The sequence below is a fragment of the Furipterus horrens genome, unplaced genomic scaffold, assembly GCF_987537825.1.
Source record: "Furipterus horrens unplaced genomic scaffold, mFurHor1.1.pri manual_scaffold_5, whole genome shotgun sequence".
NCBI lineage: Eukaryota > Metazoa > Chordata > Mammalia > Chiroptera > Furipteridae > Furipterus > Furipterus horrens.
This window is the reverse complement of record NW_028327175.1, coordinates 176,673,771-176,687,642: the sequence shown is the minus strand read 5'-3', so window position 1 is coordinate 176,687,642 and position 13,872 is coordinate 176,673,771. Positions and strand designations below refer to the sequence as shown.

Genomic DNA, 13,872 nt, shown 5'->3' with positions numbered 1-13,872 from the left:
TAAACAGCAATGATCTTTCTCAGAAATGTTAAAATTGTTTACTAAAAGAATAAATATAGACTAGAATTGAAATAAAATAACTGAGAAATTATATTTCGCTAGGCAACAGTGTTGTTTCTGTTTTTAGCAAAGGTTCAGCTATGTCTAAATATATTTCTGTCTTTATATGTACATATAAAGATGGTCAACAAAAAATTATGGGTTGGATTTTAATCATATCAATTTGTTACTAATTTTGAACTCCCCATTAGTTCCCTACCTAAAAACAATTGAGTTTCTCAGTAGTAGGTACAATAGCTTTTAAAGAGAACTTGGGCAAGATAAGATATAAATCTTAAATAACCAGAAAGTAAATAGAGAAAAACTATCTAGTGTGATGTTTACCCTAAAGTATATTACTATTTTCCATAAATTTTTAGATTGTTAAAGTAAAATTATCTTAATCTAGGATATCATAAGTCATTATAAAAGATTCCAATCTTTAAAAATTATGAAAGACTTCAAGATCTCATTAATGGACTTAGAAATATCAACCATTATGCTACTGTTCAAGTTTGGTCTGTATTTTCTGGGCCTCTTCAGGCCAGGAATAACAGTCAGGAAGAATCTGGTCATAACTGGGGCTGTACATCTGAGAGCGGACAAATGCTTCCTTATTTGGGGGTTCAGGATAAACTGTGGCTGTCTTTTCTTGGTATGCATCTTTCACAATCTTTTCTGCGATTTTCAGAGAAATGTCTCTAATGGTGTTCAAAGGAGGATAAAGCCGGCCCTCTTCCAAGTGCTCATCTGACACTTGCTGAGCTATAACCTCAGCAGTAGTAAGAAAAATATCTGTGATATGTCCACATGCCACAACGCCAAGAGCAACTCTGGGAAACACGTATGAATTGTTGCCTTGGCCAGGGTACAGGGTCCGTCTATTTGGAAGAGTGACTGGACCAAAAGGACTGCCACTGGCAAAAACTGCACAGCCCTTGCTTACTTTATAGCACTGCTCTGCAGTACATTCTGCTTTGCTGGTTGGGTTACTCAAAGCAAAAATAATAGGCCATTCATTGAAGGTAGCCATGTCTTTGAGAATTTGTTCTGAGAATGCACCAACAATTGCAGCAACTCCTACGAGAGCAGTAGGCTTTATTTCTTGAACAATGTCTTCTAGGTTCTTCATTTCTTCATGTTCATGAGCAAATTCCTCTTTTTCCTTTGTTAAGACAGCATGTCCCTTAATTATGAATCCTTTTGAGTCAACCAGCCATATCTTTTTTATGGCTTCCTCCTTAGGTAAACCTTCTTTTTCCATGGCCATAACAATCAGGTGTGCAATGCCTAAGGCAGCCTCTCCAGCTCCTTGGAATAGTATTGTTTGATCAGACAGTTTGTTCTTGGTTATTCGAAGAGCTGCAAGGATACCTGCGACTGCAACAGATGCTGTTCCTTGAATATCATCATTGAATATGCAGTACTGATTTTGATACTTGTTCAGGAGATGAAATGCATTTCTATTGGCAAAATCTTCCAATTGAATAAGGCAATTCATGCCATACCCTGGGCTCAATCAGAGGGAAGGCAGAGAGGACTGGAGACACTTGGGGAGATTTTGGTGCGGTGGCTTTGAGGGGAGAACTGGGGGAGCAGCCGACCAGGTCCCAGTGCTGACTCATCCCCAGTACTGCAGGCAGACCATTTCTCTCCAAGTGGTCTCTGCTTCTTCTTGATTCAGTTTTGGAAGATTATATGTTTTAGAAACTTGTTCATTTCATGCAGGCTGTCAAATTTCTTGGCATAAAGCTGTTCTTAGTAATTTCTGACAATCTTTTGTATTTCTGTGTTATCAGTTGTGATTTCTCCTCTTTTGTTTCTGATTTTATTTATTTGGGTCTTCTCTTTTTTTTTTCTTGATGATCTGGTTAAAGGCTTCTCAATTTTGTTTATTTTTTCAAAGAACCAGCTCTTGGATTTGTTGATCCTTTGAATTGTTCTTTAAGTCTCTATGTCATTTAATTTTGCTCTGATCTTGATAATTTCTTTCCTTCTACTTGCTCTGGGTTTTGTTTGTTGTTGCTCCTCTAGCTCTTGTAGATATAAGGTTGTTTTCTATTTGAAATATTTCTATCTTTTTTTAGGTAGGCCCGTATTGCTATGAACTTCCCTCTCAGGACTGCCTTTGCTGTGTCCCATAGCTTTTAGGCTTTTGTGTTTTCATTTTCATTTTTTTCCAGAAATTTTTGATTTCCTCCTTGATCTTATTGTTAACTCATTCACTGTTTAAAAGCATGTTATTCAGTCTCAATGAATTTGAATGTTTTTGAGTTTTTTCCTTGGGGTTGGTTTCTAGTTTCAAGCCATTGCCATCCAAGAAAATGCTTCATATGACTTCAATTTTCTTGAATTTTTTGAGACTGTTTCCTACCATGTGGTCTATTTTTGTGAGTGTTTTATGTGCACTTGAAAAGAATGTATATTTTGCTTCTTTGAGATGAAAGGTACTGTGTATATCAACTAAGTCCATTTGATCTAGAATGCCGTTCAATTTCATAATATCCTTGTTGATTCTTTGTTTGAAAGATCTATTCATTGTTGACAGTGGGATGATAAAATCCCCTACTATATGTGTATTGCTGTCTATATCTTTCTTGAAGTCCTTCAAGATCTTCCTTATATATTTGGATGTTCCTATGTTTGGTGCATATATGTTTACAATGATTATATCTTTTTGATGGATTGTTCCCTTAAGTATTATGAAATGTCCTTCTTTATCTCCTTTTATGGCTTTTGCTTTGAAGTCTATTTTGTCTGATATAAGTGTTACCACCCTGGATTTTTGTTTGTTTGTTTTAATTCTCCATTTGCTTGGAATACTTTTTTCCCATCACTTAACTTTCAGTCTTTGTAGTTCTTTGTTCTGAAGTGGGTCTCTTTTAGAAAGTATATGTGTGGCTCATGTTTTTTTATCCATTCAACTACCCTATATCTTTTTATTGGGGCATTTAATCCACTTACATTTAAGGTTATTATTGATAGGTACTTATCCATTGCCACTTTTTCCCTTTATAACTGTGTTCCTCCCTCTTTCTCTTTTTCTTCATCTTCTTAAAATAATCTCTTCAGCATGTCTTGCAATGCTGGTTTGGTGGAGTTGCATTCTTTTATCTTTCCTTTGTCTGGGAAAGTCCTTATTTCACCTTCTATTTTGAATGAGAGCCTTGCTGGATAGTGTAACCTTGGTTGCAGTCCTTTGCTTTTCATTACTTAGAATATTTTTTGCCATCCCCTTCTGGCTTGTAGTGTTTCTGTTGAGAAATCAGCTAATAAACTCATTGGAGCTCTCTTGTATGTTATTAGCTATTTCTCCCTTGCTGCCTTTATGATTCTCTCTTTGTCTTTGAATTTTGCCAGTTTAATTATGAGGTGTCTTGGAGTGGGCCCCTTTGGTTTGATCTTGATTGGGACCCTCTCTGTTTCCTGGACTTATGTAACTTTTTCTCACATCAAGTTAGGGAAGTTTTCTGTTATTACTTTTTTGAACAAGTTTTATATCTCTTGCTCCTCTTCTTCTCCTTCTGGTATCCCTATTATGTGGATATTATTGCTTTTCATGTTATCCTGCAGCTCCCTTAATCTCTCTTCATTCCTTTTGAATCTTTTTCATTTTGTTTCTCTGCCTGGGAAATTTCTTCTATCTTGTCCTCCAGCACACTGATTCGATCCTCTGCTTCATCTAACCCACTTTAATTCCTTCTACTGTGTTATTCACTTCAGATATTGTATTTTTCATTGCCTCCTTGCTCATTGATATTTTCTATGGCCTTTTTCATGCTGGTGTAGTTTACAGTAAGTTCCATGTAGCTTCTCTGGAGTTCTTTGTAGTTCTCTCTGAGCTCCTTGAGTGTCCTTATAAACATTATTTTGCACTCGTCTCATAGGGTGCTTGCCTCAATTTCACTTAGCAGTCTTTCTGGGGATTCCTCCTTTCCTTTTTACTGAGGACTTTTTCTTTGTCTCCCCTATTGTAGGTGACTTTTCTTATTTGTTTATATGTATTAAATTGGTCTTCTTTGTCCTCCTGTCTTCATGGTGTGACCTTCTATATTAGGAGACCTGTAGGTCTCAGTGATGCAATCTTTTTAACCTCCTGATCTGGCTAATCTAGGGTTGCCCTTTATTCAGTTTATGTGGGCTCTCTTGTTGTTTTGGGGTTTGGTGGGTTCTCCCCTCCAGCTGGCTGACTTGGAGCCACAACCTCCACCATGTCTTGTATGCTGCTGTACAGGTGCTGGTTAACAAAACAATATTACCAGAAAGCCAAATCCATACCAACAGGAATACCCCCTTACAACATCAGTAGTATCAACACAACTGAAAAAATAGTAATAAAGTTGATGAGAGATTAATATTATAAGATAGGAAAAAGGAAATATGACACAACTAAAGGAGAGAAAAATGATTTTGAGTGGGAAGATGAAGGAGAAATAATAGTAAGGAATAGAAACAAGGCAAAGAAAGAGAGAGAATAAAATTTAAGACATAAGTAAAACACGAAATGGTAATGGCAAAATGAAGTTTAAAAAGGGGAAAGAGTATACTGTGAAGTTTAAAATAAAATTTAAAAGGTAGTGAACCAAAGAGAACAAAATTTCAGAAAAATCATAGCAGCATCAATAACAATGACAACTGAGCAAAGATTAATAAAAGTAAAAAAGGAATAAGAATATTATACAAAAGAGAATGTGAAATGTCTACAGTAAAGGAAAGTGGTTTTGAGAGGATAAAGGGAGGAAAACTAAGAAGAGTAAGGAATAGAATCTACGCTAAGAAGAGGAAAAATAAAAATAAAATTCTTAACTCAAATGAGCGAGCGCAGGGGGAAACCAAAATGAAGTAAGACAGGAAGAGAGTAACCTATGAGACTTTAACTACAAAAAATAGTGAACTACCAGGAATACCATTGAAAAAGAACAGCAATAATAAATTGTAGCTTGTTGGGCATGGTTATCAATAATAACCATGATATCCATGCCCAACAAGCTATAATTTATAAAGGTAGAAAGGAAATAATATTATAAGAGGAGGGTAAAGAATGTGAACTAAAAGAAGGAAGAATGCTTTTGAGAGGATAGAGGGAGGAGCAATAGTAAGCATAAGGAAGAGGAACAAGGTGTAACATAAGAGAAAATAAAATATACAACAACAATAATAAAAGGCAGAAAGAAGGCAAAATGGAGTAAGACAAGGGAAGGAAGCAATGTGAGATTTGAAATAACAAAATAAAAAATAATACTAAATATGAATATAAAGAATAAAAAATAAAAGACAAAGAGTAGTGAATTAGTTGAAATACAATTGAAGCAAAAGAATATTAAGAGGCTAAGGGAAAGAAAGAAAAGAAAAAAAGAAAAGACCACAAATTCTTAAGAACAAGGTGGAATTCATCTCATCCATTTGGTGTTTGCCTTCTGACTTCTCTTTCTGACTTTAGCTCTGGCTTATTATCAGCTCAAGGTCCCAGGGTGGGTTATCCAACTTATGGCAACACCACCTGTATTACTTTCATCTGCCTCTAGAGAGAGCTTCTGTTGGGATCAGGAGGGTAGGGCCCCTAGGTCTCCCCTGTGAGGCACTCTTCAGTCTTCTTGAATAGTTGTGGGTGTGTTCCCCCTGCCCCTGCACCACCTAGTATGGTCTGTCCCAGCTTATTCCCAATAATGTATAGTTTCTGATTAAATAGCTGTATGTTTCATGCGGGTGGTGGGCAATCTGTGTAAGAGAGTCAGCTCTCTCCTGCTTGGTGTTGAAGGCAGCTCTGTGTGTGTCAACACAAGGTAGGGCCGGGCCCTGAATCCCCTTTGCTGCACCACTTTCTGATCTCCCTGCTTTGCTGGCCTCAGTGACATAAGGCAGTAGGAACCAGTGTATTTTGTCTCCCTGAGAAAAGTTCAAAATGGGTGCTTTAGGCCTTCTTCTTGCTGTCTTCCTTTTGAATAAATGCACCCTGCAGTGTTCTTGAGGCTGCCCAACATGTTTTGCAGAACTTCCAGGCTCCTGCAGGAGATGGGGGTTGGGTGCAACATTCCCTTCCTAGTGGTTCCACCAAGGAATGAAACTCTGTCTGGCTTTAAATAATCTCAGGTGCACAGTTCCTAGCCCACTGCTTTCACTGCATACAGAGGCCCAAACTCTCCACTCTAAGCAGCTGCGCAAGGCTGGGGCCAAAAATCCCCTTGCTGTGCACGTTTCTGATCAATCTTCCCAGCTGCATTGGATGGGAACAAATCGCACCCTCAATCTTTTCCTTGTGCTGGCAGGGAAGCTGTGCACAAGGCCCCTGCCCAGCATGCATCAGCTCCCCTTTCAAAAAGTCTCTCTGTAGGACACAAAAAAAGTCTCAACAAATTCAGAAATATTGAAATTATATCAAGCATCTTCTCATATCACAATGCCTTGAAACTGGAAATCAACTCAAGGACAAAACTAAAAAATATTCAAGCTCATGGAGAATGAATAACATGCTATCAAATAATAAATGGATTAACAATGAGAACAAGGAAGAAATCAAAAAGTTTCTGGAAACAAATGATAATGAACACACAACAGCCCAAAACCTATGAGACACAAGGAAAGCAGTCCTGAGAGGGAAGTTTATAGCAATACAGGACTGTCTACAAAAGATAGAAGAATCTCAAATAAAAAATCTAACCTGACAGTTACAAAAACTGGAGGAACAACAACGAACAAAGTGCAGAGTGAGTAGAAGGAAATAAATCATGAAGATCAGAGCAGAATTAAATTTACATAGAGACTAAACAAATAACTTGAAAGGTCGATAAAACCAGGAGCTGGTTCTTTGAAAAGATAAACAAAATTGACAAGCCTTTAGCCAGGCTCATCAAGAAAAAAAACAGAGAGGACCCAAATAAACAAAGTCAGAAGTGAAAAAGGAGAAATCACAACTAATACCACAAAAATACAAAGGATTGTAAGAAATTAAAACAAACAACAGTATGGCAAGAAATTTGACAACCTAGATGAAATGGAAAAATTTCTGGAAACATATAATCTTCCAAAACTAAATCAAGAAGAAACAGAAAGCCTGAACAGACTGATAACAAAAAGTGAAATTGAAACAGTAATCAAAAAACCCTCAGCACACAAAAGCCCTGGACCAGATAGCTTCACGGGTGAATTTTACAAAACATGGAGGAAAGAACTCCTATATTTCTCAAACTATTCCAAAAAATCCAAGAAGAGGGAAGACTCCCAAACTTTTTCTATGAAGCCAGTATTACCCTAATTCCAAAACCAGGCCAAGACACAACAAAGAATGAAAACTACACGCCAATATCACTGATGAACATAGATGCTAAAATCCTCAACAAAATATTGGCAAACCGGATCCAGCAACACATTAAAAATATCATACACCATGATAAAGTGGGATTCATCCCAGGGATGCAAAGATGCTTTTATATTTGCAAATCAATAAATGTAATACACCACAGAAACAAAATGAAAGACAAAAACCAAATGATTATATCAATAGATGCAGAAAAAGCATTTGATAAAGTATAACACCCATTTATGATGAAAACACTGAGCAAAACAGGAATAGAGGAAGCATACCTCAACATAATAAAGGCCATATACGAGAAACCTGAAGCCAGCATCATACTCAATGTACAAAAACTGAAAGCATTCCCCCTGAGATCAGGAACAAAACAAGGATGTCCACTCTCTCTACTCCTACTCAACATAGTCTTGGAAGTTCTAGCCACAGAAAACAGACAAGAAAAAGAAATAAAAAACATCCAAATTGCAGAAGAGGAAGTAAAACTGTCATTATTTACAGATGACATGATAGTGTACATAGAAAACCCTATAGACTCCACCAAAAAACTATTCAACCTAATAAGTGACTTTGGCAAAATATCAAGGTACAAAGTCAATATTCAGAAATTGAAGGCATTTCTGAACACCTACAATAAAATATCATAAATAGAAACTAGAAAAAAAGTCCCATTTACTCTAAAAACAAGAATAGTTAAATACCTAGGAATAAACTTAACCAAGGAGGTAAAAGACCTGTACTCAGAAAACTACATAACACTAAAGAAACAATTAAGGAAGATACAAATAAATGAAAGTATATACCATGTTCATGGATGGGAAAAACCAACATCATTAAAATGTCCATACTATCCAAAGCAATTTATAAATTCAATGCAACCCTTATTAAAATACCATTGACATATTTCACAGACCTAGAACAAATACTTCAAATATTTATATGGAACCAAAAAAGACCCTGAATAGTCACAGCAATCTTGAGACAGAAGAACACGGTGGGAGTAATCATAATACCTGACATCAAACTATGCTACAAGGTCAGTATAATTAAAACAATCTGGTACTGACATCAGAACAGACATATAGATCAATGGAATAAAATAGAAAGCCCATAAGTAAACCCAAGTTTATATTTGACAAAGGGGGAAGGAACATAAAATGGAGTGAAAATAGCTTCTTCAACAAATGGTGCTGGGAGAACTGGACAGGCACATGCAAAAAAATAAAACTAGACCACCAATTTACACCATACACAAAAATAAACTCAAGGTGTACAAAGGACTTAAATGTAAGTTGTGACACCATAAAACTCCTAGAGGAAAATATAGGCAGGAAAAATTCAGATATCCCACGTAGCAATATGTTCACTGATACATCTCCTAAGGCAAGGGGAATAAAGAAAAGAATAAACAAATGGGACTACATAAACTAAAGAGTCTCTGCTCAGCAAAAGAAAACATCAGCAAGATGAAAAGGAAACCAACTGTATGGGAGAACATATTTGCCAATGATACCTCAGACAAGGGATTAAATAGATAGATAGATAGATAGATGATAGATGATAGATAGATAGATAGATAGATAGATAGATAGATAGATAGATAGATAAATAATAAAAGTCTCCCTGGGCACTCCCACTGCAACACTGAGCCACTGTCCAGATTTCCGTAAACACCACCTCTCCAAAAATTCAACAGTCTCTCACAATCACAGCTGGCCACAGACAGCCTCCTCTACCAGGCCCAAGTGCAGATAGAATACCTCTCTCTCTCTCTCTCTGGCTCTCTCCCAGTTGATGTTTGCCACTGCAGCTATGTGTCTGTTGATAACTGCGTATATAGACTGGATCTCCCCAACTTTGTGTATTCAAGTCGCTCCTGGCCTGGGGATCTCCCCTAGGATGGGAGGGAACTACAAAGCTGTGATCTCTGACCAGGCTCTCTTTGAATGCAGGCACCACAGGTGCCAGACTCCTTGGCTTCAGGCACCATGTCCTGGGTATTCCCCAGTCCACATATAAAATCTCCTTACTGCCCATTGTGAAGCATGTCCTGTACTCCTATTCCAAACTTCTTATCAGCTAAGATTCCGTTGAACATTCAGTTTATTTTTTGGAAGATCAGTCATGTGTTCAAGCTCAGTGCAAGAGCAAGTGGACTCTGCTTTCCACTTACTTGGCTGCTATCTTCCAACTCCTGATCATATTTTCTTTATCACTTATTTATCCATGTTTCTGTTCCACTCCATCAGTTCATCTTATTTTTTGATGCATTTCAATGTAAATTATAGTCATCAGGCTAACTCACCCCAAATCCTTCCTTCTATATACCTTTAATTACAAACATTTTTTGCAGAGTTCCATTTCTGAAATGCAGCAAACTTAAGTGTACCATTGAATTTTGGGACAAATACAGACAGCACTAACATAACCCAAACTGGTGGCAGGTCCCTCACCAAGGTTTGGGGACCTTCTGTGTGGAGGAGGTAGGCCAGGCTGTGTGGTGCAGGAGGACCCAGGCAGGAACCACTAGGAAGTACAGGAACAATCCTACAACCATTCTGGGTGGCCGCTGTCTGTTCACTACAATAAAGTCTCACCTCTTCCCATCCTGCTCTCTTCAGAGGTAATTACCATAAAGAGTCAATCATATGTATATATACATAGCCCTCTCAAAGACTTTACAAGATTATACCTGAATGCAGTCATGCCCTACATAATATTTCCCAACCTTCTGCACAATATTTCCTTAAATGGATGGACCAAGTTTATTTCATCAGTCTCCCTGTTGTCCTACATGTGGCTACATTTTCTTCCTGTGGATGTCACTGGGGAAGGATTTGGGTTTGGGGTGCTGAGAAGAGAAGGAATAGCTATGTGGAAAAGCAAAACTCCTTTAACTCAAAGTTTCTTCTTTCAAAAATCTGAACCCCTCACCCTGCCTCTCACTTAGTGAGACCTGCAGAATTAACTGGGCCATCTTGGGAGCAACAGTACCTAGGGAGAGAGGGAACCCCCCTGCAAAGGTGAAGTGCACCTGAGCAGGCATGATGGGCATCAGGGAGCATAAGGCAGGAAGGAAGAGCATCTGGGCAGACAGGCAGCAAGGTTCCTGAGCAGTGTAGGCCCAGGCTGTGCTCTGCGCTGTCAGATGACTCTGTCCTCAGCAGCTGCCCTCCTTCCTGTCACATACAGGGAGGTGGCGGGTGGGCCCATCCTTCTTCATGAGGCAGTGACCACCCAGGGCATTCTGGCCTTCACTCACAGCCCTGTTAAGTGGAAAATCACAGACCATATCTCCAGGAACCAGAGAGGCTGTCCACAGCAGAGGTGGTGTAAGTGGGTCCTGGAGCTGACACTTGAGGTCAGATCTTGGTTCTGTCCCTTCAGGGAAGCAACCTGTCTTTTTGGATAGTAATTTCAAAGTTAGGGGTTGTTAAAAGAGCTAAGGAAGAAAGTTAAACAATGACACAAAGTAGATGATCAGTTATTGTGAAATGCCACTTTGTATAAACATAGGAATCCCATGCCTTGGTCTTACACAGATTTGCCCCTTTCTGGTTCCTATTGTGTTTGTTTGCTTGCTTGTTTGTTTGTTTGTTTTTTGTTTTTTCAGGATTACTATGCTGGCTCTTTTTGCCACATTTAGAGCCTGATCTCTCCACACTAAGACTGCAGAACTTTCCTTCTCTTACTATACCTAATTTTAATATGGCTTCTTAATTTAGAATTCTGAATTGTCTAGAAATACTACTTTGTGATAAATAATGCTGGAATATAAATTGCAAATATCTTCTGGGAAAAAGAGAGGCATCAGACCTGCTCAAAATGACCCATATTAAGCCAGAAAATGGGCTGTGTAAGAGACAGGGCCTGCTGGTTTTTCCAGGCAAATACAGAGCCCAATGTCATGGTGGGCAGAGCCCCTTTGAAATGTGAGCCAAGAGTGTGAAGCCTGGCAGAATTGGGTTTACAGCAGCCTCGTGTTGTTGGCCACTGTGCATGGGAGAAGGCACATCGTTTAGGGAGTCAAGCCTGCTATGAATCAGCAACATGCCTGATCTCTTAGTAAAGGGTCATCAGTGGATAGTTCCCATTCTTGTTAAGACCATTAGTCCTCTCCCAGACTTCTATGTGGCTCAGGCTCTTCCTAGGTCATGGTAGCTGCCATCAGGTACTCTCCAGGCTGGGCAGGTACAGTAATCAAGAAGCATGGGCCACACCAAACAAAGGATGATTGACTGCAGTATGAGGGCTACTGAAGTGAGGGCAGGCTCTGAGCCATGGGGAGCTTCCCACCTGAGGAGGGCAGAAGCCCCCTGACACACTACTGCTTGACATGCAGAAATAAACCCACTAATGTTTCCATTTTCCAAAAAGACATAAATATGGATTATTAGGAGAAATGTGGAGACTTTTCAATGTGGGATCCCATTTTGTAAAGTCTTGAAAGCCTAACATGTCAGCAGGCCATCTTCTGCCACAGCTAAAGAGTTTTCTTTAAGCAGAGAAACTGAAAACATTGCCTAGATTGAAAAGTTGCCAAAAGAAGACCTAAAGCAGGTAGAATCAGGATGCCAAATCAATGGCTTTACCTGCATTGCTGAGGAATTGTTCCTTAAGTGAATTGACCTGGGGAAAATCAAGCCAACCTGGGCCAGGACACAGAGGTGGAGACCTGTGACCTTGAGCTGGCCACAGGAAGACCTGCAGATTCTCCTGCCTAACTCCCCAGGTGCCAAGCCCACTATCTGCCATCTCTGTGTCCCTGGTATTTACTTCAGGAACTGCCAGGGACCTAGCATCCTGGGCAAGGGCTTGGGCCCAGAAGAGCACCTTAGCACACTAATGTCTCCACACTGGCAGAAGGAAAGGCTTGGTGACTCCAGGGTGAGTAGGTGAGTTCCATGGAGGGTGAGCAAGAGGCACAGGAAGAACAGTCATCTGCTGAGTTCTGGAACCTCAGCTAAGACAGGACTTCTCCTTCCATGGTGGAGTCTCCAGTGCAGGGTTCTCAGCTCCTTCCCTCATTACCCAATCCTGCTCCTGCCCCTGTGGTCGCTGGCTGCCACAGGCACATAGAATGACAAGGAGGTGGAATAGACCCCCTAATTTCAGAAAATCCCTGGGCACCCAAGCCTGGGTGTTCAGCTTAGATGTGAGGCAGGGATATGTTCAAGCTGCATTGTCTTTATTCCCCTCTCATTTCTGTAAGGGTGAGCACTGGTGGTGAGCACTGCCTGCACCTTTTAGTGAGTACCAGGGACTTCCAGGTCAGTAGCCCATGGAGGGGATGAGGCTGGGTGCCTTGAATGTGCTGCATGGTCAGGAGCTGTGGTGAGAAGACCCCTGAGTGCTCAAGGCCCAGCCCAGCCTCCTCACAGTGGACCCTCAATGAAATCAGGTGCAGATCGGGGATATCGCTCAGGGAGTGCACAAGTGGTGTTTCAGACAGAACTGCTTCCTCACAGGAATTCCCTAGGATTTCCATTTTAGGTCATGACCTGCCATAATTCCAAGATTAGATGGAAGACTCCACCCAGCCCTTTCTCAGACAGATGTTTGTATGCTACTCTTGCAGAAAACTATGAACTGACGGTTTCTGGAAATGGATTTAATAATGCCAAAAACAAAAATGAAGTCATTTGTAGATTCAAGTTTAGCAAAGAAAAATCCTTCGGTAAGTAACACCCTTTGGTTCTCTAACGGCAAGTTTTCCTCACCAGGCTGTACTTCTCTTAGCCAGTCACACACGCAAAGCCCCTGCTGGCCAGTTGTTGTGGATGCATTGAGGACAAAGGCAGCTTGGACAAGACGCAGGAGTAACCTGGCTAGGAAGCCTGGCCATCTCTTTTTTCACATGCAAAGGAGATGATCAGTTCTCAGCAACACAACTTCTGGAGGAGAATATCCCCCTACTGAGGATGGGTTTGGAGTCTGGGTCTGCCCTCACAGCTCCATTACTGCACCCTTTCCTCAGTTTTCAATTTCCTGGAGAGCTGAATAATAAATCCCAGAAGTCAAGTCTGATGGTAAATGGATGTAGCTCCACAAATCTGAGTCTGTGCCAGGTGCAATGGTAGCTTTCCGAGGAGTGTCTTCTCTCCTTTGATTGAGAGAAGATGCCGTCTGCCAGGCTTGGGCCCTGCAATTTGGCACAGGCACACATCAGTGTGTGACCTTGACCAAATGAGTGTTTGGTTCTCAGCCTCTTTCCTCTTATAAAATTCAGCCAGTATGATCATTATACTAATTCGTCGTCGGCAGCCGTCCGTCTCGAGAGACGATGGTGTAGCTTCTTAAGAGTCCATCTGGACCGCCGAGAATGGCTGTGCAGTCCGACTCGGGAGTGACATGGTAGTATCTGTCTCCTCCCGTGTTGAATCGACATCTTGCGATGACGCTGAAGCTACAGAGCCTGGGCAGGGTAATATGGAGGGTCTGCTGTTGCCCATGCAGCAGACCCCCCCTCTCTTCGCAGCTGAAGGGTCCAAGGGAAAGACGGAGTCGATACAGCTTGGCTTCAGGTG

At 40.4% G+C, this 13,872-nt stretch overlaps 1 pseudogene; it reads right to left on the bottom strand.

Annotated features, from left to right (window-relative positions):
• Positions 1–337: 337 nt before the first annotated feature.
• Positions 338–12,833, bottom strand: LOC150010435 (NADP-dependent malic enzyme pseudogene; annotated as a pseudogene).
• Between the last annotated feature and the right edge of the window lie 1,039 nt (positions 12,834–13,872).